General features: G+C 36.3%; 1 protein-coding gene across 2 annotated transcripts in view; it reads right to left on the reverse strand.

The window, feature by feature from the left end:
- The window catches only part of LOC129117638 (uncharacterized), a 375,689-nt gene that overhangs the window by 264,544 nt on the left and 87,489 nt on the right, over positions 1 to 23,656 (reverse strand). For both annotated transcript variants that reach the window (XR_013180864.1, XM_077173394.1), the window contains exon 7: positions 20,534 to 20,611. The gene's annotated coding sequence lies outside the window, so the exon portion shown is untranslated. The remainder of the gene's footprint in view (positions 1 to 20,533; positions 20,612 to 23,656) is intronic.

A 23,656-nucleotide genomic window follows, 5' to 3' on the forward strand; every position in this document is an offset into this window, starting at 1 on the left:
AAAAGCACTCTGCAAGTGCCTAGAGTTCAGGGTGCATTTGAGTTGTCTCCATCAGTTACAAGAATGCACAGAAAGATGTTTGTCAGGTGCATTTCAGGACTGTTTGTATACAAGGACAACAGCAGTGAAAATGACAAAATAATTAAAAAAAAAAAAAAGGGGGTAGGTCAAGAAAAGGAAGATACCAAGAGAAGTGTGGCATGTTGGTTCTGTCTTGCTCTGATGTGAGCCCTTTGGGAAGGTCTACAGTGCTGCCCTGGGACCTAGGTATCAGCAACCTTTCCTAACCTTGCCTTTAGCCTTACTCTCAGATGCCCTTTGCTGCGTACTGGATCTGCAGTGGTACCTCACTTTTGGTAGCTTCTTCATACAAGCTTGCTTGACTGTGGGTCCACAAACCCCCATAGCAACACTCCCCAGGGTAGGGGAACAGTGTGAGCAGATGATTGTGCAACTTGCTGTAACTCGCTGCTGGCTGGTGAGTGCAAAACAGCACATTAAAATGCACAGGTAAAATAATCATTCCTTAGTATACGTTTTAGACAAGATGGGATAATATGTATAATATGTATAGGCATATTATCATATTATAATATGATAATATGTATAGGCATATGTAATACAGAGCCTTCTAATGCAATCCTGTTTAACAAAAGAACTAATTTTTACTGTGGCTGAGGGAAGATGAGGAGTTTCTTTAAAGTAAATAGCAGAACCTTTGGTACAAAAAAGACAAGTCTGAACACTAAAAGCCAAAACTTGGGTCTAAAGAAGATGACCCAGCTCCCACAAACTTCTTCAGAGGCAAAAAGGCACTTTTAAGAGCACAGGATTTAACCCAGGCATGAGCACACACAAGGCAATGGAGCACGCAGGCATCACTGGTGAGTGGGCAAACAAAAGAAGGCCTCCAGAGCAAAACAAGTTTTAATTTGCTATTTGTAGGAAAAAGGGGGATAAGGGATTTAACTGGTTTATAAGTGTTAATGCAGAGAACAAAGGAGAATAGTAGACTAAAATTTGAGAGCTTTTTGAGATCCAGATGAAGTGGGAGAAAGATTCTGGGGGGGTGAAACAGAAGGGATTGGTGAAGACAAGAGGATAAACAAACTGGTCTATGAAGTACATGGGATACAGAGCTGAGTAAGTCACTTGTGACACATTGGAAGCCATGAAACTATTTAAAGTCAGAGGAGTACTAAAATTTATAAATAAGGGACATATCTAACCAATATTTCCATGTCTCTGTTAACTGGTCTCACACTCCTGTATCTCCCAGGCTGCAAGGATACTAAATAGTTAATGCTCTGAATAAAACATCTCTCCAGCCCACTTGTGATCAGTATGCGCTGAAATGCTCCTGCTCAGACAATCCCTTTGACCTGAGGAACATATAGTGCATTTATTAGCTCTCTGTGCTACTGTCCAGGGTAGAAAGGGTTCAGCTCCTTCTAGTTTAGGCAGTGTGGTGCTTCCTACTCTCCACTGCCTGACCTCAAACCCTATGCTAACAAGCTTTCCCGTTTTCCACTGTTAACAGTGATCTTGGAGAAAAAAAAAAAATTACAAGGTTGTAGAAGAGAAGAAATCCAACAAAAAATAAGCAAATAAGCAGATAATGAAACGTGCAAGCAACTTTAGTGGGATTTGGGGGTACCAGCAACCTCATTATTTGCTCCAGAGCACCATAAGGAAATAACACCAGCTTCTTGTGTGAGAGGAAGTCTTCCATTAAAGCAAAGGGAATGCTGTTTTGCTGAACAGCACAAACCAACACAACAATAGTGTTTACAAAGAACTTCAGATGCTTTACAATAAATCTGGATGTGCTTAAAAATCCCATAAGGGTTTTAAAAAAATCTGAATGTGTTTTCTCAAGTAACTATTTAAAGCATATTAGAGTTTATTTAATTGCATTGGGATTTTTCAAAGCATATCAGGGCAAAACAGTAGAGTATAGGCCCCAATATGCTAATTAATAGCTAGCTAGACCCCTGAAATAAACCTGCTACACTTCATTAATCAGACGGTAATTGAATTGGCACAGTACTTCTGTGCAAACTATATGTAGATTGAGCTACCAGTCCTGCCAATGGAGAGGGTACCTTCCTCCACACAAGTATGTTTTTGGACAATGCACTAACATTTTTTCTGTGAGCAGTTGGCCTCAATGATACCTTTCTACATGGAAGAATCTCATATTACTGAACTCATATTATTGAACATATTACTGAATTATTGCTCATACTGAGATGTTTTTAGGTAGGTACTTTTCAATGACCACAAGTTCAGCTTAGGACAAAAGAACAAATCAGAACTGAAACACTTTGCTTTGTCATCTAAAAGCATCTGCCTATTAATTTTATTAGAAAATAATAGTGTTGACAGATGTTTCATTCACATTTATTTTCCACTCTATGAAAGCTATCAACCTGGGGATTGAACTGGCAAATAGTAACTACTTTGCTTACAGAAAATAAAACAAGAAATTTTCCATCAGACATCATGAAGTGGAATTTTGAATTCCTTGTCTGTAGTCAGAGCTGATAAAAGACTTAACTGGATGAAAAGGAAATGGACAGAAAAAATTTTTTAAATTTATAACTTTTTAAAATGAAATAGCTACTGAACAGTCCTTCAACTTTAGAAAAGAGAACACATATTTGTGTATGACCTTGGGCAAGTCACTTTGGTCCAAGGTACTTTTCAGGGTAATTGGCAGAAGCTGAAAGCTAGATGCCAGAGGCAGCTTCAACAGCACTGAGCTGTTTAATTCCAGTTTAAATCAGCGGCAGTCAAGCATCTAGCATTTCTGAAAGTTCAGAGATCTGTATCTATGGGTCCCTCCTCCAATCTGCTGTTGCTTGCCTGTCTTCCCTGCCATAAACTTCTGTAGGACTGTCCACAGGCTTCAAGTCGGACATCCATTTGAACATATTACTGAACTAGACCCTTAGCATTTGGAAGCTTTGAAATTTTCAGTATCTTCTGTTAATTCGCAAATGGTGTCACATCTACCTACCTACCTACCTACATTTCATTAATCTCTGGAGGTGTGCAGCCATTTTTATATTCAGGAAAAAGACACCTTTTGATTTCAAGCAAGCGCGCCAAGTTTCAGCAATAAACTGAGACTTTTAAGTATGCAAGTGAAAATGACTCTGGATAATCAAAACACTTGAATATTCTTAATTAACTATAAGAATTACAATGCATACCAGCTACGATGTGCCTCTGTGTGTGTGCATGTGCACATGCATGACCACTGCATGTATGTCAGAGGGTCAATACACTCAATTCCTATGGTAAAATAAACTAATTAGCAGAAGAGATGAATGGGATTAATTTTAAGATATAGTTGTTTTAATATATGTCCATCAAGACAACAATAACAAATTAACATCATGTTTAAGGGGAGAAACAGCTGTGATAGTCATATTGTTTATCAGAGGAAGATGCAGTTCTTTGATCTAAGAAAAGCAAAGGAAAGAAACAGTTTAAACCAATGTGGTATTTTGAACTTCCATGCCTATTGAGGGAAATACTATCCTTAGAGTTGGCTTGTTAGCAAATACTAGTGTAACACTTTGGGGAATATATTCTCCAGCTATCTTATTTCTTCTAATCATTGTCCCCTTTCACTGGAGAATTTCACATTATTCAGCAACATATGGACCAAACATTTCTCCAGTAATCATCTCTGAACAAAGTAATCATTCCCTCATTAACCAATTATTCCTCAGAATCAAATGAAACAGACATATTTGCTAAGACAATTTCCTTTAATAAACCCTATGGAACCATACCATGTGAATATCCTATCCAAGTAGTTTAACTCAAAGATCACAGTGTAGATGACAAAGAGTGATTCTTGTTTTATGCTGTCAATAAGTGATCTCAGCAGCAAGGTTAGGGATATAATTAATATCAGATTAAAGAAAAAAAACAGTGTTTTCAAAGGGCAGTAATCTTTGGCTAAAAAATTAACCTTCTGTATTCCCTGCTATGTCTTTTCTGTATGCTTAAAGGTTAGTGTAGAATCCTGTTCATTCCAAAGGAGATTGAAGTACAAGTGGAAAGACAGCTCCAAAAAGGCCACTAGTCTATGTGATACTCAAAACACACACAGAAACACGATGGAAAAAAATGTTTCAGTGTTGGACAAAAAACCGTACCTTCAAAATATGTGGGAGTCCAGAAAGAACACAGGCAAACTGTATCTGATGAGTCTTTAAAATCTTCTGGCTGTTTGGATTTCTAAGTAGTCTTATAAAGAAAAATCTGAGCTTGAGAATTCAAAATAAAATGTATCAAGCTGATATGTGTTTACTTGTATACAGTAGTTTCTTTACCTCTTTGTCAGATATAGTTGACTTTTCTCTTTGATAGCTTAGAAACTTCAGTAAAAACCTAGAAAACTGAAAATTTAATGTTATTCTAGCTTCCTTCTTTTTAGTACTGTAACAAAATAAACAATGATCTCTCTCTTTAAGATATAGCTAGGATTTGTTTCACCATGCTGTTTTCAGTGGAAAATATAACCCAAGAGTGTGCTGTGGGGTAGTCAGGTGAAAAGCTGACCCTTTGTTTCACTTGTCTAAAACTTCTAGGGCCTGAAAGTTGTGATCAATACCTTAAAATGCATTTTGAATGTCTTAAGCTCTACTTAAGTATTACTCTTATATCTTGCAATGAATTTTGAAAATTTTTAAGTTCTTCTTAATTATTACTCTCTTGAAATATTTCTGACTTGCAGTCTAGAGTTAGAATGGGAAACCAAGAACTACCACCTTCTTCTCCAACACATTCTTTAGTGTTCTTTCTGCAGTAACTGCTTTTTAGCAATTCTATCCTCAGATCCTTCCTGAGCTTGAGATGCAGTTTACTTTGTGCAATTTTGTTCCTCACAAGAATAATTGTGTTACCTGGAATTTTAATTTCTGCCACAAGTGTCACCAAAACATAGTCTGTAAAATCCCACACATGTTATCAGAGTGTCTACCAGAGCATCTCTGCTTCCCTGGCCTTCAGCTTGGTGGTTTCCCCAACACAGCCAGATATCTATAAAGCACGTCATTCAACAACAGTAGCAGCCCATCTGAGCTAATAATGGAGTCAACATGTACTGCAAAACTTGAGATAGAACCTGGGTAAAATAATCTGTTAGCCTGTGCTCATCTTGGTGAATGTATCTGTCTCTTTGCATTTTAGAAGTCTTGAGTTATGTTGCCCCTACATGTTAATTCATTTGCTAAAGCAAACTTTTTGAACTGTAGTGCAGATTATGCATGCAGGAGACATTACTTACAAAAGAGAAGTATGCTAATTATAATTAACCCATGATTATGTCCTTATTCAAACTAAAAATTAGCTCACAGTTTGGGCAAATATGCCAAAAATACCTTCAAAAATGTCATTCATATACCCAATGGCCTGTCTTCTTACTCAAATTATCTTTCTGATAGTGTAAGTGTGCTGTTTTCATAATTCTTACACTAATTTTATTTCTCTGCCTATAAATCAGAAGTATTAACCAGTAAGTCATTCACAAGTGCCAGTAAGACAGACCTCCACAAAGTAGAGGTGACAGCTGTCATCCTATTGTGAAACACTGTAAAAAGTTTTATTCTTTTCACCTAGTGCTGAGGATATGGACACTTTTGATAGGGCTGTGGTGTTCTGTCTGTAATTTTCTGAATATCAGCATCAAATTAGGAGCCAGCTGAGTCATAGTTCTCATGCCCAAGGGATTCTCAGATTAAGTCACCATTTTTTTCCTTTTTTTTTTAACAAAAACCATTTACTTTCACTTCTGGTTTAGTCTCAAGAAAATAAATACATTAATCATTTTTCCTTATATTTAGAGGTATTTCACTCTATTATGGTATTGTCTCCCAGAGTCGCAATGGCTCAGTTTCAGCCATCATTTCTATGACTAACAAATAACTAGGATTTAAAAATCCACTAAAGGATGAAATCTGGCAAACATGCTATCTTCACAAAAACAAATTCTTTACTTTAAAAATAACAAAGCTCTAGAATACATATTATTATTATTATTATTAATATTAATAATAATAATTTTGCTCTGTAAGTTTTTGAAATGGAGAAAACTGAAAAAGCTTTGGGGGATTCATAAGTCTTTCTATCAATTTCTCTTTTGTAACATATTATATATGTGATGACACCTCTGTGTCTCTCTGGCAAAACATTAAATTAAATAGGATATTAACCCACAACCATTACTTTGTTTTTGCAATGTGATTAGATTAAACAAAGACATTTTAACTCCCTTGCTATATGTGCTACTTATTCAAATTTGGGATTACTGTAAAAATGTAGTGCTTTCACTTTTCCAAAGCAAATGCTGCTGTAAATGTACATGCTTAGCCACTTGCTTCCACAAAAAGCAGGCAGCATGTTCACTACACACCAAACCAAACCAAACCAAACCAAACCAAACCACGCCTTCAGTGGACAGGTATTGCCTGTGAAGCATTGACATTCACTGCATTGACCCATAAACTATGCAGCTGCTATTATAAGTCTGGAATATTGTTCCAGAATTGTTACAACAAGCCATGATCCCTAATCTATACTTTCTCCTTTTTTTTTTTTTGTCCAGCCTTTATCATTACTTTTATTTTTTTTTTTAATGGGACCAAATATAGCTGATTTTTTTCAATAATATATTAGATATTCAAACACATGTTGAATTTGACAATATCAGCATAGTCAGCCCCTGAGACAACATTAACTTTACTCTGTTTCTTTTAAAAGATCATCCGGGAAGTTCATCTTGTGATCTTGGGTTTGGATTATTTTTGAGGAGGATGAGGGATGTGTTTGTGTTTTCCCCTGTACCCAAAAGAGAAGAGAGGGCAGGTGCATGCAGAGCACATGTAGTGGAGAATGCAGCACAGCCCAGGAGGCAAGTGGGAGTGTGGGAGCAGGGCTGCAGGGTGAAAAGCAGTGCCAGGTGATGTCCCTTGCTGGGCCCCAAAAGCAATATGTTTGGAGAGGAGAGACAATATAACTGAGCTACTAAGCCCCATCTCATTGCAAGGCTAATTAGTTTAAGTGGTTTGTCAAGTAAGTGCAATATTACTGCTTTTGGAGCTAGCTCAGTTAGATACTATTTTTGGAGGCCTCTCCATGTTAATTAAACATATTTCACTGCATGTTGTGAACATGCCATTAGCTTCCCTTCTATTTCTAATTAATGAAGAACCTTGACCACAGCTATGCATCATTATATTAAAACTTTATCTTTTGTCTTATAAATGGATATATCACAGAAATTAAATAAATACAGTCATGCACAGGACTTTATCAGTCATTTCTAAAGAAACTTAAAAGCTTTCATTACTAAAGCGCAGCTAAAAAGCCCCACCAAAACTGCAACTAACCAAAAATCTCACGCAGCCCTCTGCCCAGAAATAAATGTTTTCTGTTTCTATACGGTAGTTTGAATAAAGCTACTAAACTAGTTCCAATACCTACTGAGAATTCAGAGTAGGGTGTTTTAAAGAAGAACTTATTTGTTTCAGGCAATTGGTTTCAGGTGGTAGCATAATAACCTGTGAAGAATCTCCTGCCAGAAGCTTCTCGTGGATATGAACACTATATTGCTGACACTTTTCCAAATAGATTTTGAATGCTTCAGTATTGGAGCAGAGTTCAGCTACATAATCCACTTTTTGATGATCATATCTAGTAAGGTGTCTCTGCCAGGATTATACTGAGTAACAGGCTGGTAGCCAAGGTCAACACATGGAGCACCTTTTCTATTTTTATCATAAATAGAGATTCAATTGAAGGTCTACACTGAAGAAGCCCAGCCTACTCCTTTTGTAGTGATGTGTCCTTATCAGGGCATCACAGAAAATTATGGTGTAGAAAACTTTGAAAAAAAAGGTGCTAAGAAAAATAAATCTTGAAATCTCAGATTAGTTATCACCTTACCGAAGGGCCAGCTTGTTCCAGAGCTAGAGAAACACCATCTCTGGTGGTGAGATAAGAGGCAAAGCCTGATTGTCACTGTTGATCTTGCTCCTCTGGGGCTTGGAGGGACAAACTCCACAACCTTGTTATACAGAATCATTCCCTGCTTCCACTGTTTATGACAAGGATCTTCAATTCAATTTTTAATTTTAAGGACAGGCTGCAGTTTGTTTTTTTTTTTTTTGCATATATTTTAGGTGCACATTATTTTTAACATCTAACCCTGTGTGCTTCTCACTTTTAACTTTCTCCTGTACCTTGGTTTCATCAAGCAATTTTAGAAATTCTCCTTGTTAAAAAGCACTGAGGGACTGTGCAAAGATTTTCTTTGCCTTAAGTAGTCAAGAAACAAATCCCAAACAACATGAACTCCAGCAAAATGTATTTGGACAGTACTGCCTGAGCTCTTCACACTGATGAATGCCAGGGTGACCGATATTTGACCATGACTTTAGCATGGTATGGGCAAATGGACATATTTGTTGTCTATGATTTTACTGTTGGTAGTCCTTTAATATGGTGCATGAAAGTGGTGCACTGGGAGAAAAACATTTGAGTCGGATGAATTATATAATTGTTTGTGAACAGTGTGCTGAAGAAAAAATATGCTTGTTACCAAAAGTTTCCTTTGCTGATAGGCCTTCTCTTGGACATCCTAATTCATTGAAAAAGCATCCATAACCATTCTTCACATAATTCTCACCTATAAGCCCTTTCAATAGAGTTTGCCTCTACTTTATTGATCTGAAAAACCTTTAAATATTTGATCTAGTAAGAAGAAAACACTATGCTCTGACTGACATCCTGTCACAAAGATTTGTCTGGGAGGTTTATCAGAAACACACACACGTGCCCATATATATGGAGAGCATATTCATCAGCTTGAATACCAATGTTGTACCTAAAAAATTAAAAAAAAAATTCCTGAAAGTGTTCAAGACAGAATGTGGTTAATAAGGACTTGAAAGATCTGAAACTTCCAGGAGAAGTTTGTGGGTTTTTAATTATTTCAAATGTATTGCATTAAAAAAAAATAGCTTTTTTCTTACCTGTTTTTTTTTTCCTATATGTGACTGATTTGGGTAATATATGAAGAATATTTTTTGCATGGGAAATAATTAAAAAGTTTAGAAAAATGAGAATGCCTTCTAAAAGTGCTAAACCAGAATATTTCAACCTTACTGACTTATTTTTTCTTGAAACTAAATTTTTAAAGAAATAAACTTGCCTTACTCAAAACGTTTTATGCTAATTAAATAGGATTTTTTCAATAGAAAATAAATGAACAGCATTCTGCAAGAAAATACATTTCCAAATCTAGTCACAGTACATTTGCATGTGGCCTTATCCTAGCTGAGATGGATGGGGTCAGGTCTTTATGTGATTCATTCAGGTTGAGTTTTATATCCACTATCCTTGAGTGCCCTCAGACAGTACAGTTTGATATCAGCTCAAGGGAATTGCATTTCAATCACTAGAAGGTTCATAGAAAGTGATCATAGAAAAGGCATAAACACAACAACCCATTTCTAAAACTGAAGTGAATATTCATCTTCTTTTTTGCAATACTCATTCAACTTCATAAAATATTCACTGTTCATAAATAAATCAGCACACCTTAGAGCTACAAATACATTAACTAAGTTTCGTCTTCTGTCACTGGGGCTAATTTTAGAACTGTATGAAAACGATTAAAATGTTTTCACAAAAAATTTGGCTTGTAGATTTCCGTTTTGTTACTGGCAATGCCTCATCTGCAGAACACTTTTTTTTTGCTCACTCTGTTTACTAGTTCACAACATTTTTTTTGCATTATTAAATGGAAGCAAGCAAGGTAGCTCTGTCATTGCCTTCCTGCTGACTACCTAAAGGGAGAAAAACAAGACTGGAAGTAACTGGGTTAGGTTTCTAGGACTGCTCTCCTCCTCCCTGCTCAAGTTGCTCCTCACCAACCCAGTGAATGCGACTGCAAAATCCTGACCCAGGTGTCAACACAAAGTGCTTTTCCACAGGTTCCCATATGGCAATAAGGTGTCACTGGCATCAGGATTTTAATCATTATTACTCAATGAAAATATATTGCTTAAGGCAATCCACCAAAATGATAACAAGAAAATGTGGAAAAGCACTTTGATTTTCAGTGGAAGGCTAAGTTTAGAACTTTGTGAAAATGAACATGTTGAAGGAAACCAGAAAAAACCCCAGGATTTTGGTCACAAGAAAAAGATTCATCTCCATCCAACATTAGCAGCAGGACTGATGGAAAAAAGAAGATAAGAACACTTCTTGCTGCACACATGGCACTACACTAAACTTTGTGTTAGAACTGCTCTGCCATTGGATTCTCAGAGGGTACTGAAGTATGTCTGATCCTGACAGGCTATGGAATCCTGAAGTCCTACGAGTCAGTATGATGACTCATTAAATGTGCTACCAAAAATTGTTAAATTCACACAGGAATCTTCTTTTACAGAACTTCTAACTTGCTCCTCCACCGTCACACGTCTCACTGCTCACAGATGAAGTGTTACACTATCAAACTTGCAGGCTTACAGAGTCAGTCCCTGTACTGAAAATGCCATAAGGAAAACATATTCTGTACCAAATAAATCATATACCTTAGCATTGGCCAAAATAGTCTCTTCATTTTTGTCATTCCCAGTCTGAAAAAAGTATGGCTGTTTTTCCCTATTTATATATTACTCCTCTTATCATCAGAACTATGATACAAAGCAATATACATCAAACATATAGCTAGCATCCTCAAGTTCTACATTAGTTCAACCAGTGAAAAAAATTATTGAATGGAAATTCTACTCTGAAGCCCATGCAACAAGCTACCACCCAAATCAGAGAAAAGAAAGAAGAAAAATAGAGAATATAAAACCATTTGTATACTTCAGTAAAGTATTCTATGTAGAGCTGGGAAATATGAGATAAATGTCTCCAAACCATCTTAATGGGTTAACTGGCTCTGTTGAGGGCAAGGGAACCCGGCAGATTTTCATCAGCTGAGAACCTATGCCAAAGTTTTCTGATTTTTTTAATTCTGGCATGAACCTGTTTTCCTTTGGTATTTGTCTATTCCTGGCATATGTCCTCCATTCCTTTTATGAACAATAAATCAAAGAAAACATTTAATTCTTCTGAAGTGTCTACCTCTCAATAAATTATCCTTCTATTCTCTTTGAGGCACTGCTGCCTCCTTCAGTGACCTCCCATTCCTTAGATACTTGAAAAATGCCTTAATATATATCCAAACTTTTCTGTGATCCTCATTTCATTTTTCACCTTTGCTTTCCTCATAATTTTTTCTGAAAATCATTTTCTAATGCTTCCAGATCTCTCTCATACCTGGATGTTTTATACCTCACATATGCCTGTGTCTCAACCCTTAATTACTTTTTCTCATCTTTATTTATCTACACTGACTTTTTTACTTTCTACTGTATATATTGCTGGATAAGACACGCAACCCTTGGCCACACATTAATTTATCATTGCACATTTTCCATTTCCCTTCTGTGGCCTTTGTACAAAATTCAATTACTTTATTTCATTGGATTTCAACCAAATCTTACCATATGTTTTCAAATTTCTTCCTCTGAATTTCAGCAACTTATCACCAACCATTTAGCTCTGACTTTATTATTAATGATAAAATCTGGGTTCCAAATATGTAGCCAGTTACACATACTCAGATGCACACAAGTTTTCTTTCCAAAGGTCCATACTGTGCAGCAGGCTGGGAGCCCTGTCAACGGAGCTCTACACCTACTCAGACTCACACACATTTGGAGAACTGAGGTCCTACTGAATTCTGGATTTTTGCCAGGTTTTCACTGGGCATATTCTGCAATTTGATCAACACATAGGACTTATTCATAAGTGAATAGTATGTTTAATTAATTTCACTTCCTATTCTGTTCAGGAACACAGTATTTTTTATTAGTTACCTCCTTTTACATATATGAAATACATGCTCTGTCCCCTCCAACATAGCCAAACATTTTATGTTTTTGGATTTCTGTTTAAGTTGTGGAGTCAAACAGTGAGCAGTCATGAGCCTGCTGGCACCATTTCTCTGTTGCTGTTGGATGGCTGTGGCCCTTGTGATTGGGCTTCCTACTATGAGCACTCTGCAGCAGCTGCTTTTAAAGGTCTTTTTCAATAAGCAGTGGTGCCAGTAAGATTAAACCAGACTTGGAGAGTTCAAGCACAAAGAAGATGCAATCACAGCCAAATATATTGACTATGAAAATGTAAATCAATAACCACCAAAAATTATTTGTAGAGAGGTTTTCCAGCATTATCCAGAACAATCAAGGAATTGACCTCTTATGGCAGCACTTCCACAAACAGATTTTTCAGGCCAATTGAAAATGAATCCTTTTCAAATTCCTGGCCAAACTGAAAAATAAATACATATTGTTTCCATTTGGTCTATACACGTTTGTCCAGCTATAAGTTCAAAGTGTATGAAAGACAAGCACTGCCATTTCCTGGGATGGAAAGATCATGAGTAACAGCTATCTGCTGACTGAGTATTAATGCTGAAACAAGGGAGTTGGCTTGGGGTCTGAAGCTCCCCTTACCTGGCAGAAAATGTTCTTTTTTGGGATAGATTTTGTGGGTTTTTTGTGATTGCCCGCAGCTGAGAAAGATCTACTAAATACAGCTAAAAAATTCAGAAAATCAGCCTTATGATTATTCAGATAGAGCATTCAGAAAGCAAGGAACAAGGGTTCAGGATTTATTTTGTATAACTTGCTGAGATGATAGCTATTCCCAGTCACAGAACTCATTATGCTAAGCTTTGGTAGGTTTCATCTTTGCCATCTTTTTTCACACAGTCTTAATTTCTCAGCTCTCTCAACCTGTTGCTTTGTCACAAAGACTCGAAGGTCTCTGGCGTGTTGCTGCAACCTCTGATACAACAGGAAGCCCTTGGTAAGCAGAACTCCACAGGGTACTTTCATGCAGAGAAGTAACACTGGATTAAATTATATGTGTAAAAGCTAGCAGAGCTCTGGAAGAATTCAGCAGCGGTAGGGCTTGTGCAGAGGCAGAGGAAGTTGCAACACCCATGTAAGATGTGACACTTCCAGAGGCTTTGGCAGGACTCCGCTCTGCGTATCTGCTCCACAGATGCAAATGCACAGCACATGCTTCTCTGCAGAGCTGTTAGCCACTGTTGCTACAGTGCACGAAGAGGGTTATTAGGCAGAAAGGATCACTTCACAAGACCTACTCATCAGTGCCAAGGAAACACCGTCTCATCGTGTGGACTCGCCCTTGTCTGCACACCTATGTTCAGGATATTTAATGTGCTGAGAAGCAGACACGGTCTGAAACACCCACCATACGCAGATCCTGAAACAGAGTTTCAAGCAAGATCTTATTTGTGCATTTCAGTGCTTGTTAATCATATTCATTCACATTCCTAGCAGGCATATGGGGAGAGTCTATACAGAAGCCAGCCAAGAGGAAGAAGCAACTAAAATAAACAGATGGGTGGACAGGGAGGAAATAATATTAAGTAGTTAAACACATAATATAGTGTCTGGAGAGAAAAATAAAAGGGCTAAGAAAAAAATATCAGGGAAGAACACTTCTCTCCTTCCTTACAACACACGCAGAGCAAGTGATAAAGGCTTTTGGGGAAAAATGCTGTGTCTGTAAACAAATAAAGAGATTTTAAAGAATAATATAGGGACCAAGCAGCACATGTAGAGCAGACAATCTCCATTTTGTGTTACACTGGAATAAATAAAAATAACTATACTGTCCTTTAGTGAGGTTCTTCTAGATTTACACTAACATAATTGAAAGCAGAATCTGGCCCAGAAAGAAGATTATTTAATTTAACCAAAACATTATGATGAAGTGAAAAATCAGCAGAGGATAAAATAGTGATGGCGATAAACTCCAGCTGGTCAAATAATGAAAGACACATTCATGAAGATGTGACTCAAATCTGATTTTTTTGCTACCAGTGAATTCACTCTCTTAATTACTCTCCTAGTATCTTATTTAAAGGTTTAGTCATGTAGTCATGGCAAAGAAACAATACCATGTGAAAACAGTCAATGTAGTAAACAATTCACCAAATGAACTATCTGAACTACGCAAGAAAAAAATGAAGTTTTGGTTATCGGTATTCACTCAAGTGCAGGGAAGGCAACTTACAAGGAGACAAATTCTTTGCCTCTCTGATTCCTCTATTACTTCATAGCCAGCTCTGGTGTGATCATGACCTCCTCATTAGGTGCAGGGCCTCACCAGCAAAAGATGAACAAGACAGATCTTTAACTCAAGGATTTAAAAATTAGTTAATGAAGAACACAAATGAAAAAAAATACCATAATGGGTATATTGGGAACTCCTTAATTTCTCTGACTTCCACTCATAGTGATGGTGGCAAGAAAGAAGGGATGAAAGTTGGATCAACTCCACTTCCAGTTCAGCAAAACTTTATTCCTAGCATACTCGTACAAAGCAAGCAACAACACTCATCACAGAATAATGAAGAATGTTGAAGCACTGGTAACCACAGGACAGAAGCATAAAAAATCCAGTGTTTGGATTGGATGCAACCTGCCTGGAATAATTTGAATTTACAGAATTTCACATTACATTTTAAATCCATGTCTCTAGTCTGTGTAGCTGTGTAGTAAAAGGAGACGTTGCCTTAGCAGACACCAGTAAGCGCTGCCTTCCTGTCTGTCAGAAAAAGAGAAAAAACTAAGAGGGACAAGAAGAAAAACTGAAAAGAGCAAAACAGGCACATCTTGGAAAACAGTGATAGAGTTACCAATCAGTTAGAGTCTCCTGCACAATGGCAGCTTCACGATTGTGCCCATAAAAGCAGGACTGCCTTTTTTTGGAAAGATGGTGACATTTGCTGCTTAGATGCAATAGAGGAGAGAACAACGATGCAGCTCTGCTCCCTACATTTCCCAAGTAGAGCAGATATTCCAGTTTCTTAGCCTCTTAGAAGGGTTTAGTAAGTGCATGGTACTTCCCTTTTAATTCCTGTTGCCTTCTCTCCTGTCCCCAAAGGAGAAGAAAACTATTTTGGACCAAGTAAGTTTTAGATATGTGTAAATCCCAGTGATTCAGTGAATCAAATGTTCGTCTTTTAGGATCTGGAATAGACAGAGGAAATACCATAACTTATATGAACAGACAAAAATTCTATCTTCCTAGATTAGCTAGGGACAATCTACCACATGTATTTTCTCTGTGAGATGTTCTCCTTCATCCCAAGAAATATGGGTATTCTACATATTCACTCAAAAGTTGCTATGTAGGCCACATAGCTGTAGGTACTGTGAATGCAACAGCTACTGGTGTGTTCTTTTGTTTTGTTTTGGGGTTTTTGTTGTTGTTGTTTTTGTTTGTTTGTTTTTGTGGGGTTTTTTGTTGTTTTCTTTTTATTCTTAAATGTGAAAATAAGTATAGAGGAAGGGGAGGAGCTGAGAGACATATTGTGTTTCAGAGGTGCAAAAAATCTGAGGAGAATTACATTTATGGAGAGACAATGATTTTATTTTGTTCTAGTGCTTAAGGGCACTGGCAAGGGAATTCTGTAAAAGAAAAAAAGTCTGCTCTGAGGCTGCTTGCCTGGGAATTACTTTGGGTTGCTGCTGGGAGTGAGGAAGAGATATCCAGAGGAGGAGAAAATGGTAATAATAAACCACAGGTTCTTGCAAAGATGGGAAATTGAGTGCAAGGAAGCACAAAGTGTGCTGTGCTCCTCAGGCTGGGCTATGCTGGTGTCATGCTAGCTCAATGACTTCCTAAAGCAATGAGCTGAGTTTTCACAGAGGCTTGGGAAATATATTTCTGTCTTAGGAGATAGGTGTACTACAGAGTTACACTGCACCACTACCTGCTACTACTTCCAGGTTTCTGTAGCCAGAAAAAAAATAGTAGAAGCTGTTATAAAATAATTTTAAATTATTTATGTTTTTAAATTTAAATTTTATAGTATGCAGGTTTTATTCTCAGTTCTCTAAGTTTCAGGATTTAAAACATTTCCCGTCAGCAGTTTACACCTTTTCACCAAGAGCAGCAGCTTTTTCTTTGGCCTTTTTTTGCATTCTGATTAGCTTAACATCTCTCTATTTGTTGCAAAAAGTAAACTTTTGAAGACTTACAGGCTTACACCCTTATAGGCTGCAAATTATGGTATTTCCACAAACGATTTTGAACAGTACTTGTGGTTTTAAAAAATGTACCCAGAATTTCATGTTGCTTTCATTATCCTTCAGAATAAGCACAAGCTCACTAAATTCAGTGTTAGATTTAGAAATGAACGTTTCTTATTAGTCTTTATAGATTGTTTTCTCCATTGAAAGCACACCTGAAATTTCCTAGATCATAGGTTGCCCCAGGAGTGGAATTCCATGCTGTGGTCCCCATTTTTGGATGAGATATTGCCATATTCTATTCAGAAGGCTCATATGAATTAATTGTTTTGGAGGAAATGACTCTCCACTCCAAAGTCAGAAAAATAAATGAGAAATTGGATTCTAGCTTCAACAAGTTTTGCTAGTGGATCTGAAGAGTTTCCTTTCTATTTTTCATAAATAATGACGTTTTCCACTGTTGGGAAGACTCCCTTGCTTTTTGTTTGTGTTTAACTGCCACTTGTAAGAATTATGCAGACACATCAGTAGGAAAATTGCAGTTCTTCACTTGTGTTCAAAAAGCATGGGGATAGCTTTTCCTTATTATTATTGGTCTGAAAAGCATTAGTATTGACTTACAGATGGCCACCTATGCTGGAAGCTTATGAAAGAATCTTAAATTGTGGAAAGATTATTCTAAATTTAGGGAAACATCAACTCCCTAATGCTAAAGGTGGAGTCATGCTGCTAAACATATTAGTATTTCTTAATTCAAACACCTGTTCTGCCTGAAAGATACATAAAAAAGCTCTTATTTATTGCTTGCATCTCCATTTCAGATTTAATCTCACTATAAATTCATCTCATGTTAATTTATGTGCAAACAAAGACACACACATTTTAAATATCCGAAATGCTGGAAATAAACTTATTTTTAATTTTGTGCTTGTTTTCCATTTGTCAACCAGCAAATGAAAGGACTGAATAAATCATGCACTAATTGCCAGCGGTGCTAAATTTAGTGTGAGATCTGGAATCCTTTTGATCAAAACCGCTGAATATGAAATCGTCCTCAGCTCTCTAGGCAACTTTATCCGCCTTTCTATTCTCCATCTGTCAGTCACCTGGGAATTTGTGAACTATTCCATATGTCAGGCTTGTCAATCACAATGGAATGTGGGAACTATCTGCCTACTGCATAGGAATTCTTGTTAAAAATTAATCTGCATTAAACTAGATGTTCTATATTTTGAATACCTTATTGTTTAGTGTTGTTAAACATTTTTACCTATATAAGGCTAATGAGAAATTGTATTTGACATGATTATTTGGATATGTTTTTGCAAGATTTTTTTATATACTCACAGAAATTTTTTTAACTAGTTCTGGAACACTTGGGAAATGTTAGTTTTTTCACCTATTTCACTTGTTATGAGTTTTCTCAATCAGTTCCTCAGGGTCTAGAATTTTAGATTCTTTTTCTTGGCCCAAAGGTGATTTTTGTTTCTAAAGAGGGGCAAGGAAGTTTGTTGCAGCCACCTTTGACTGGATAATTTTAGGGAGAGAAAACATATTCTCTCCCATCTCCTCTAAGTTGTTCTCTAGAACTTGTTGAACAATTGAACCCAGAAAGTTTAAATGCATAATCTACATTAAAAAAAAAACAAAATAAGGACATGGACAGTTGTTTCATGAAATGATAAGTTGAGATAGCTTCTATTTTTACTTAAAGAAATTTTATTTAAAAATTCTGTTTGCTTTCCCCATATTTTCATAAAGAATGATTTAAATATACCTTCTGTTACAATGGGGTGAGCTACAAACATATCTATTGAATCTTCTGCTATCAATAAATAACTGCGGATGACTTCTTCAATTAAATTTTAAATCATATAATTTTTAAGTGGAATTAGCTCTAGTCAACTACAATTTTCTAAAGAAATTTAAAAGAGAAGAACAACATTAAGTAGCCTTTCCAATAAATATTCCAAAAATTTGGATTCATGTTTGTACTGTTGCATTACCTGCAATTGGGTTTGGTGGGTAAGGCACACCTTGCTGAACAGATCTTATGGTGGCTCCTTTTCTCATTCGCCCTTTCCCCTCTTTGCCCTGCTTCTTGCTGAAGTTTTTTTTTTTTTTTTTCTGTTAGTCACCCATTTCCAGTGGTGCAGAGATTCATGTGGGTGGGGAGGTGAAGTTCACCTGGCTTTTCTTGCATACAAAGGGAACACCCACTGAGAGCAGTGGCTCTGATAGCCTGCTCAGGGCCAAGGCAGTATCCTCCTGTCTTTAGCTGCTGCTCTGCTATACTTAAAATTAGTAATGTTCATATCCAAATCACCAAAATAATCAAGTTATCGCTGACAGAAATCCTGAATTTTGTACTCCTTCTCTTTTCTACTTCTGTGGCAGCAACATTGCACAACACATGTCATTTTTGCTTCTAATGTCCTCATTAAAGGAAAATGTAAAGCTTAGACATGTTTAAACTATAAAATATATACATATTTTTCTGTATGTCATTTAAAATCAGGAAAATATCAAAATCAAGTTTCTCCTTTATCTTCAATATATGGAAGAAATGCTTGAAGGTTATTTAAAGGATATTTACAAGCATAACTTACATACATTTTTAAAAAGATATTTATCATATGAAAAGGCAGATATGTAACGAAAAATGATATTCCTCAGACTTATAATACATTCCTTGATAACTCTAAGTTAGGAACAAAAAATGGTATTTCACTGCAATGAATGCTAACACAAATAGTTTCTCTTATTAACTTCTGTCTTAGTATCTTTCTCTAAGGCACATAAGCATGAAATTTACATTTTATTTTAATTCTGACTGTGTTACTATGAAGTTTCATTTTAAAAAGTTATACTGTCCCTTTACAAAGTTTTAATGACTTGTATTTCATAGCCCCTCTCAGGAAATAAAGCCCAGCTTTATGCTGTCTTCTACAAAGTCTACCTCTCTCTTCCTATTCTGTACTTTTGACTATTAAGATTTTGAATACTTGTACAAACAGTACCACCTTCTTTTCTAGCAGTCTTCTGAACTTCTGTAATGTAGGAACTTCATAAATGTTTCTGAAAAAATTTCAGTGCTTTTTAGCTATGTCAGGAATTTAACTAATTTCTTCCTCTATGGCTGTTAACAGTATCATATTGTAATAAAGGTGCAATAGATAAAAAATTAAAAATAATAAATCAGCACACATATGTTATATAATAACACATATATACATAACACATATATACATAACCTTGTAAACAAATGCAGTGCAATTGGAAACCATGTGCTACAGACCCAGCTCAAAGGAAAGGAGTCTACAGGAGCAAGGTTTGGTTTTAAACCCTCTTCTACCTTGAAATTCAGTTTTTCCTGAGCTTTATTTTTTCTCCCTTTTAATGAGATTGAAACTCAGGAAAGAACTTTGCCTCTAATCCCATGACTACTTACATTTTTATTACAACCTCTCAGTTAGGACTCTACTTCAAGGCTTTCTGGAGAAAGAGACACATTGTGTTGCTTGGATAAAAGTATTGTACTACAGTGGCTTCTACAAAGAAGCTCACTAGTCTGGAGGGAAATTATTTTTCCTTTCAGAATCCAAGAACTTTTGTATGTATCAAACTGTAGCTATCTCAAAAATTTGTCTCCTCACCTATGCATCACCTTCATGGCTTGTTTTTTGTTGTCTTGAAAAGAGATTGGATAAGTCAGTGGGCATTCCCACCAGATTCCCACCAGACCCTGCTTTTGCTGCTTTTCAAGGGAAAATTAGCAGGAGCAGTTGTACCTTATATTGACTAATCACTATTAGATGGTAAAAGCAACATGTGCCTGCCTTCACCTCTAAATGCTTATGTTTTGAGGTAGAACTAAAAAGGAAAATTAGGAACTTTTAGGAACTAAAAAGAAAGCTAAAGCTGAGTGTCACTGGTGCATACAGGCAAAAAAGTATAATGCACAAGGTGACTCAAGAGTTGTCCTGTTTTTAGGTATCCCAAAACTGTAGGCTGGTACAGGTAGGCACTGCAATTCTCTGTCTCCAAGCCTCACATGTAGCTCTATATCAGCCTTCAAAACAACTGATAGAGCCTGGAGAAAAGGCTCAAAAACAGCCCAGGCTCACACCAGCTGGCAAGCATATTTTGAAACATAAACTTTTCGGACATAACAATTCCTTCCCTGATTGTTTTTTTTCCTATTAATTTTCCAACAAAAAAAGTAAAAAAAACCCCAAATTCCAAAATGGTGTTCAAAAGTTTGCTTTCAATTGCTAAATAATTTTAGCTCTTCAAAATATACTTTGAATTGAGGACTGTCCTCCCAGGAACATCAGACAGCTCCCAAACACTGAGGAAGATGATCTGCTCCTCACCTTGATGTCACCTGCTTCTTCAAAGTCTGCAGAGATGTGACTGTCCTTCTCTGACATCATTGCTCTGCCCCAGTGAGCCTGGATCAGGAACCGGGGTGAAGAGTCAACAGTCAAAGAAATTTATTAAACATTCTAAAATGTTTATATGTTAGCACATTAAAAATAAACACCCCAAATTAACAGAACCATTCTATGCTGTCTTGAAATTTCAACTTGATACATGCATTTCTGTATATTTTATTGATATATATGTATTTATTATTATCTATCCATGTATCTATGTTTCTATATGTATCTCTACCTATATGTATGTAAACACACATAAACTGTCACAGGTATTTTATTTTCAATTGCAACATATGTGTTATAGAACCGCTTTCAATATTTTCCATTCAGATACTTCAATGGGTAAGAGGGTAAGCATGTAGAAAAAAAAATTGAACAACCTAGAGCTGGGCAAAGGCAGTTGTTCCTTTTTGATTTAGTGTGGTGCTGTGACCATGCCAAAAAATTATAGCAGAGTAACATGAGCTGCAGGGGAAATAAAGGAGAGATCCAAGTTTCAGCCACCTCCTCCCTTAGAGTGCTGCCCTAGAGTGCTAAACCTAGCATAGTTTTGTCTTGACTCTTAATTGTAAGACTGTGAGTTTGGTGAGGGAAGACTTTTAATGATGAGAAAGAAATAATTACTGTTTTGAGAGATACCAGGAATTCTAAAGGCTCTATTTAGGAAAGCCAGCAAGAAAAAAGAGAAGCTTAAAGGTGTTATGTCTGATTTTAGCAGTTTTTCTTCCTATTCCTTAGAGTAGAAAATTTTCTGTGATGGCTGTATTTCCACGTCTGTGTGCTTTGGGTGTAGCAAATTATCCATGAAACTGCTGATTTACTATGAATTAAGAGAAAAGCAGATTTATGACAGTACAGCTGTTAATATATTTCCCTTTTATTGTGATTAGCCAAGACAAATAATTTTTCAAAAAGAGAGGAAATTATCTATCTATAGAAAATGAGAGATGTCCTTAATAGAAAGATAACCCATCTTCTGAAGTTTATACCCAAGAATATAATGTCCTTCATATTAATTTTTTTCCTACACTCACGAAAAAAAAAAGTCATTCTGTGCTGCTAAAAAGCGTGGTATCTATATTGAAGCCACAGAGGCTATCCAGCCATTTTATCAGGATATTGGGGCACTAAAAGAAGTCAATTAATGAAGTGTTGTATTTTTTTTCTTCTTTAATTTTTTCTTTCTCATCTTGCCCTTGATTATTAGAAAAACTGGAAATAATAATAATAATAATGATGATTATGATGATGATGATGATAATAATAATAATAGCAATAATAATAATAATAATAATAATAATAATAATAATAATAATAATAATAATAACAATGCACCCACTCCCCAATATAAGTTATTGGATATATCTTTTCCCGATTTGTAATCTCACTGTGTACTGTAACTTTAAGAGAAATTAATAATTTTATTAATAATTAATGATAATATTTTTATTAATAATTATTAATAATAATAAATAATTTTATCTCTGGCCATCAATTTTTTTTTTATTTTTAGGTGGGGCATGGACATGCACAAACACATCTACACTCACACAAAATGGTCAATATTAAAAGCTAGCCATTGCCAAACAGTTCAGTGTTGACCAGGAAAGTGTGAATTCTGAGTATAAGGGAAAGTCATGTTTAGTCTTGCTTTGGTTTTGGTGACCCATATATTTCAAAATATACCAGTAATAAATTTTTTAGCAGCCTCTTTTTTTTTTTTTTTCACTTCTCTTTGCTGCCTAAGGACGACTTAAGCCTTGTGCTGCTGCCTAGCATAAATCTCTTCCTGCTTCTTCCCCTGACTTCCAGCAATGAATAAGTATCACTTCAGCTTCTGGCTGATCACAGCTGATTGGCACCCAGGACAGAAGGGTCTCTCCCAGAGACCACATGAAGATACACTTCAATATGAAAGCTCAGCAGTCATACTGAGCTTTCTTGCTATCAGCCATCCTCAAATAAAAGCTAGAAGGTGCTTAGCCTGCATCCTTCACTGCTCTTGCCTTCCACTTGAGACTGCAGCTTGTACCCTCACTGGTGTGGAGAGTTTTGGGAGACAGCTATTCATCAGCCCTCAGCCCAATTCCAGAGACAGTCCTTCCTCTCCATTCACATTAATAGGCTTAAGATAATGATCTGAGCAGTTCTTGCCTTCTCCAGTTGTGAAGTGTGGACTCTGGCTCATATTACATCATTTGCAAGACACAGCTCTTCCTCTGTAAATCAACTGGAAAAGGAGCTTCACTGTCAGAAAAATATCCAGGCTTGAATCTGACTTATGGCTGGTTTTATTTATTTATTTATTTATCTGTTTTGGAGGCAGGTTATCTTATGTTGTTTTGGTTGGGCTTTCTTTTTTTTTTTTTTTTTGAGCAGGGGAAAAACACTAAAGCAGTACTTTGAAAAATGTTACAAGGTATAAATAGCACTGCTGAGAGCAGAACACAGGCTTTGTTGTGTTATCACACAGCAGATCCAACAATATACTACAGATCCATATTGTCAACTGAAATGGAAAAGGAAAACAGTTCAACAAGAATGCTTCTTAGGAAAACTACCCAATTTACTCGTGTGTGTCTCAAGGCCAAAGCATCTTATCTTTGCACAAATCATTCTTCTGTAGTGAGTAACAGCAATACTTCAAGTGGTTTTCTGTTGTGTGTCATAACAGGCTTTCTATTGATGTTGCTAAAAAAAACGGCTTGTACCATGATTTTAAACTAGAAAGTGGTACACAGTTTTATTCTAGAAGAAAAAAAGTTGTATAGCAGATATTTTAGCAGTATTAAGCTCACAGAACCTGAACAAATATATGTTTTCTATATTAGCAATAATGTTTTTATTCTTTTATTATAAACTGTAAGGTTGAACCTTTTACTGCACTCTTTGTTAACTTGGGAGACTTTTTTTATTTTTGAGGTTAATTTTATCAGAGAGAGCAAATCTTCCCACATCAATGGAAGAAAAGTATTCAGCCAATAGTGATCACTTTTTATTGTGCAATCATTACTCACTTACTCTAGTCAATGCACAGATATTGGCTCAAGTATACAA

Source organism: Agelaius phoeniceus, chromosome 2, assembly GCF_051311805.1.
Source record: "Agelaius phoeniceus isolate bAgePho1 chromosome 2, bAgePho1.hap1, whole genome shotgun sequence".
Taxonomy (NCBI): Eukaryota; Metazoa; Chordata; class Aves; order Passeriformes; family Icteridae; genus Agelaius; species Agelaius phoeniceus.